This window comes from Spinacia oleracea, chromosome 5 (genome assembly GCF_020520425.1).
Source record: "Spinacia oleracea cultivar Varoflay chromosome 5, BTI_SOV_V1, whole genome shotgun sequence".
NCBI classification, from domain to species: Eukaryota; Viridiplantae; Streptophyta; class Magnoliopsida; order Caryophyllales; family Amaranthaceae; genus Spinacia; species Spinacia oleracea.
In genome coordinates, this window is record NC_079491.1 from 34,999,885 (window position 1) to 35,005,900 (window position 6,016).

Consider the following 6,016-nt stretch of genomic DNA (forward strand, 5'->3'; position numbering starts at 1 on the left):
CATCCAAGGAAATCAACTTTAAAAAAATGTGGATTTCCTTGGAAGAAGTAAAAATTTCCTTGAATTTATCACTTCCCGTCTATCAAGGGTGGCTAACTGGCTATAATCTCACCTGAACAAGGATCCAAAAACTCATTTACTCCGTACTGAAGTATTTGTTTTCGGCTATTATAGATCGAGTTATACTTTAATTTTTACTCAAACTGAAATTGAATACGGGGCATGTAGTAAAATCAGGGAGACGATACAATAAGTTCATATAAGTTCAATTAAGTTTAGATAAATTCAGAAAAAATAAGTTTTTTTCAAACATTTTCACACTCAAATAAGTTTATTTCAGATAAATTTTTTTTTTCAGATAAAATAATTTTGGATAAATTCAGTTAATTTCAAATAAATTCTGATAATATTAAGTTCATTCAAAATAAGTCGAATAAAACGAAGCCTAAATCTGGATTACTTTAATTTGGAGTTCATATTCTAATTATGGAGCATATCTATTATCTATTATTTTATACTAAAACAGATACCAGGAATGACACATGTCACTTCATGGTGTAATTTTTTCCCACCAAAAACTTATTTCCTTAAAACACATCTACTTTATTAACTTTTTATTTATTTATTATTTTCTATCCTTTTTCATAAATGGTTTATGTATGAGAATAAATATTGGATTACATAATATGACAATAATAGATACCACTTAATAATAATTTGTTCAAAATTATTTAGGAATTATATATTTTAGTCAAATCGACATATCCATATTTGAAAATATATTTACTCAATATTTTAATCATTTTAGCATATTAAGCATATAAAATATGTAAACGTAGTAGGAAGAAATTTCATACTCCGTATTAGATAATTAAATATGTACTTTCAAGATTTATTAATTATACATTAGCTTTAGAGGGGAGAAATATTTTATACGGAGTAAAAAAAATATGGTCAAATAATAATTTTGGATTATATACGTGCGTGCACGTAATCTAGTTATATGTAGTAAAATAAACCTTAATTACTAAATTTAGAGTTAATATTCTAAGTATGTAGCATTATTTATGTAGTAAAATAAACCTGAATTACTTAATTTGGAGTTCATATTCCAAGTATAGAGCATATTGCATGTAGCAAAATAAACTTAATTAAATTACTTAATTTGGAGTTCATATTCTAAGTATGGAGCATATTATATGTAAACCTGGATTACTTTAATTTGAAGTTCATATTTTAAGTGTAGAGCATTATGTATGTAGTAAAATAAACCGGAATTACTTAATTTGGAGTTCATGTTCTAATTATGGAGCATATTGTATGTAGTAAAATAAAGCTCAATTACTTAATTTGGAGTTCTTTGAAGCATATTGTATGAAGTAAAATAAACCTCAATTACTTTAATTTGGAGTTCATATTCTAAGTATGGAGCAAAATTACGTAGTAAAATAAACCTGAATTATTTTAATTTGGAGTTTATATTCTAAGTATGGAGCATATTGTATGCCGTGCAATCGGTTATCTATTGTAAGATATCTCCAAAAGTATTAAATTTGCTTATTTGTTCATGGATTTAGATAATATGGGGGTACAAATAAGCAAACAAATAAACCTTAACTTACTAAATACAGAGTAGTAAATACCGTACAACTGGTTTTACATAAAATAAAAAAATTACCTACATCACTTCAATTCCTATTTAATCTATACTAATATATTAAAAGGGGTTACGAAGGACTCTTTTGTTTACTTCGAACACAAGACCTCGTGTTTGGAGGATAAATCTCATTACCATCTTAACCAACCACTAATTGTAGTTTATTCATGCGCATTAACTTATAAATACATGTTAACATAAACTCCAAATTAAAACAATTCAGGTTTATTTCTTATGGACTACATAGTACTATATTGTTATAAAAACAATTAAAGAATTAGAAAAACCATGAAATATACATGATATCATAATTCTCATAAGCATCAACTATAGTAATGTCCTGCATATATTTAATTTGGTGTTTATTAATTTGAAGCACTTAGTTCCATTAGCAAATAAATTAAACTAATTGTAGATGATCTAATTGAAAATTTATTTTGCATAATAAATGACGTAATGTATATGTAGAGTGGATGAACTTAATGAATCTTTTCACTTTTATATATGGACTACATGTATTTTGGTCAAATATTAAGTTAAGGAAAAATATCGAATTTTAATAATTCAAAGTAGCAACCGGGACATCGCTCAAGCCACAAAACTTGTTCTAAATTAACGAAAGAGATAAATAATTGGTGGCAGTTCCACTTGTCATGAGTTCTGAGCAAATCTTGGGGCATATCTCCTGATTCGTTTAGACAGCAAATTACTCCACTTAGTTTCTACTAATTAAAAGCACTTAATACTTAATTAATTATGACATTACTGCTAATTTACTTAACGGTTTCTGATTAATATGTCAGAGTACTAACTAATTCAACTAAATTAAAATGTTACGTTTATATAGATTATATTAATTTATGCCACATTCTTTAATACACACTGCTGCTTTTCAGAGAGCTTAGTGTTTAAAGTACTTTAATTATTATCTTCTGGTTTCTGTAAATTAAATATGTCTCCAATAATGTTATTCGTAAAATATGGAGATCAACCTTCCTTTGCAGAAAAAATTATATTCGTACTAAGTATGTAAAACATAAAGCTCACACTCTAGCACCGGATCCCATACCAGTACTAAAACATCAATCCTCATTAGAACTCCGATCCGCAATTAAGCATGTTTAAACGAAAGTAGTAATAGATTGACCTCATCAAAGTCCTAGCATTACACCTAGCCTTTTAAAGAATGTACAAAGACATAGATTTTTTTTTTCTTCTAATTACAGGTTGGGAGAGGGGGTCGAAAAATAAGACGAGCGTATTTTTTTCCTAAGAAAGTGGTTCGAACGACTTTCCCCTCGGGATGTGGCAATCATATTAATTAAAAGCGGAACTAACTGTGGGTGTTAGCCTTAGAAGTCGCCATTCAGTTTTACAACTACAATGAAGAAAACTAACAAAACCCGGTTATCGTGATGTACCCGAAAGGCGAACATATTTGATCACAAAGGCTATAGGTTACCTTGTGATCCCTGTTACGGAGATCGCTCAACGTACATCCGGAGTAGAGATTGAAAGTTCGGGGGACGTTTACTAATACGAGGAGTGTCCAACATTAGCCCACGCGGTGGTCCTTATTAATTCAATGCGACGACGAAAGGGGCATACGTTAGATTACATTACTAATCTGAGTTGTTTTTAATGCACATATATCAACTAAACATCGTCAAAATAGCGATTTAGGTTAATTAAAGGTACCTAACAGTAACAGATTTGTCCAAGAATTATCTTATTAGTCGTGAGCAATATAATAGATTTATATGAACAGTTTTTAGTGGTGATGAATGCAGTAAAAATGTAGATTTCAGATTACAGTATAGCGTAGATTATACTGCGGTTCCCAGGAAAACTAACCACTTGTCTCTACTAACCTCCCTTTTCTGTTTCGAACTTCATGGTAACTGGCTAACTGTTTGGTGAGATTCTTCCAGAGTTTCCTTTGAATTCCTTAGTTTCAGCTTGGGATTCAGTCAGAAGTTCGGTGGTATTCATGCTGGGATGAGCGATTATGCGGACAGAGTCTGCTTAACAGCGTGTTAATACAACAGACGGTTGCAAATACGGGATAGAGTGAAGCTTCAGTCAATACTCAAGCTTCGGGTATTTGGTGGTAATTGGTGATAATTTGTGGTAATTAGTGATGTTTTCCGGATTTTAGAGGATCGTATTTATTGTGTAACCGGTCGAAATAAGTTATACGTTTGAAGAGTTTGATTTGATTTTTTATGAAAATCAAATGGCAGCGCCAGAAAAAAGTAATGCTGGTCATTTGAGCGCTATAATTTTATAGCGGTGAACTTCTGAGCGCCAGATTTATTAGTGTTAAGTCACTGAAAACTCATCCAAAAATCTATATGTGTCGTGATTGGCTGAGAATCAAACTATAGCGCCATAAATTTATGCCGCTGGTGTCTGAGCGCTAGAATATTGCGGCGCGTGTGTGCAATTCTCAAGAATTTTTTAGTGCGGCTCGTGTGTGCAATGATCTAGAATTCTTTAGTGCTGGTGTTTTCTTTCTGCGGAATTCCAGATTTTTCGGATTCCAAAATTCTATATCATTCACGGTTTTAACTCTATAATGATTCTAGTTGGAGTGCAACTCTTATAATTTTTTAAGGATTAATTGTAATACAACATAATCACTTGAAAATCTATCTTATACAATTACTATTATGGGTAGCGGTTAAGCATGACAGTTACTATAAATAGTAGTTACTAAAAATGGAAATACGAGTTTTTGGGATTACGTCAGTCAGTCACAGGTCGTTCGTCGCATACTTAGGAAAGAATAAACAAGCCGTGTTTGGTTTCATCATCAAACTCACCGCTTCGGACCTAGGCACTAATGTAGGCGTCTATAGTTATCCTCCACTTTGATTGAGTCTGGTTAAGACGATAATAAAAGTATTGGTAGATGGAGTGCATCCAGGAACTTAGTCTAAATAAGACCAAGTTTAGGCGAGGGTCTCACGAGCCTCCGAGTGATAACATTTGACTTAAGGGTCGTCATTAGGAATGTCAATAGTCGTCGGATATTTATTGACCTGAACTGATACTTCTCACGGAGTCATTGAAGATGCTCAGAATGCAAATGGAGTTTTTCGAAAGAAGTAAATGATAAATTTAATGATAGAACAGATCTAGAAAACTTGTGACTAACAAACGTATAATTTATTTATTTTTTGAAGAGAAAATGGTCACGAAACTCTTTTGAACACTCGTCTTTTGGGGAAGATAAAGACGGTCACGGAACTCTTTTGGATAACACACGTCTTTTGGGGAAGAGAAAGACGGTCAAAGAACACTTTTGGATAACACACGTCTTTTGGCGAAGAGGAAGACGGTCACATAATTATATTGGCTAACACACGTCCTTTGGAGAAGAGGAAGACGGTCATGGAACTCTATTGGCTAACACACGTCTTTTTGCGAAGAGGAAGATAGTCACATAACTCTATTGGCTAACACACGTCATTTGGCTAAAAGGAAGACGGTCACAGAACTCTATTGACTAACACACGTCTTTTGGGAAAGAGGAAGACGGTCATAAACTTTATTGACTAACACACGTCTTTTGGCGAAGAGGAAGCGGTCACAGAACTCTTTTAACACTTTTTCTTTAGAGAAAATGGAGAAAACTCGCCAACGCTCGTTTGGTTAGGAAACGGAACTTAGACTTCTTTTTTTTTTTTTGGAAAGTAACGTGGAACTTCAAATTAATTTCTATTTTTGAAAAATAAAAGGGAACAATTGACATAAATAATTCCAACTTTCACTCATCTTCTCAAAATAATCCCAACTTTGGATTATTTTGGAGTAATCAGAACTTTCGTGTATATCTTCTTAAAATAATCTAAACTATCAATTTTCCTAGTACAATAGACCAAAAATGGTTTAGTAATGACAAGAAAATAAGACTTCGGATTATTTTTAGAAGCTAACACCAAAAGTTTGGATTTTTTGAAAATAATCCAAAGTTGGGATTATTCATGTCAATTTTTCCAAATAAAAATAAGAATCATATGAAAATAAGGTTCGAAAACCGTCACCTGAATGGGTTACGGTTATTTCCTAAACATATCGTTGTCTGTCGGTGGACTAACGAAATAGATTATTATTTTCGGAAAGTAATATTTTGAAATACCGTTACTCTTCCGCGGGAAGGAAATAGAGTAAAGTTAACAGTTATTCGCGGCATATGAAGGGCGAAGTGGCCTACAATTTTCTGTAGGAGAATAATGGTGCGCCATAATTTTCTGGCGCGTGTCATCTGAGCGCTAGAATTTTCTAGCGCGTTTGCCTGAAGCGCTAGAAAATTCTGGCGCTTGGTTTCTTTATATAAGGGGCTGAAGTAGGTTT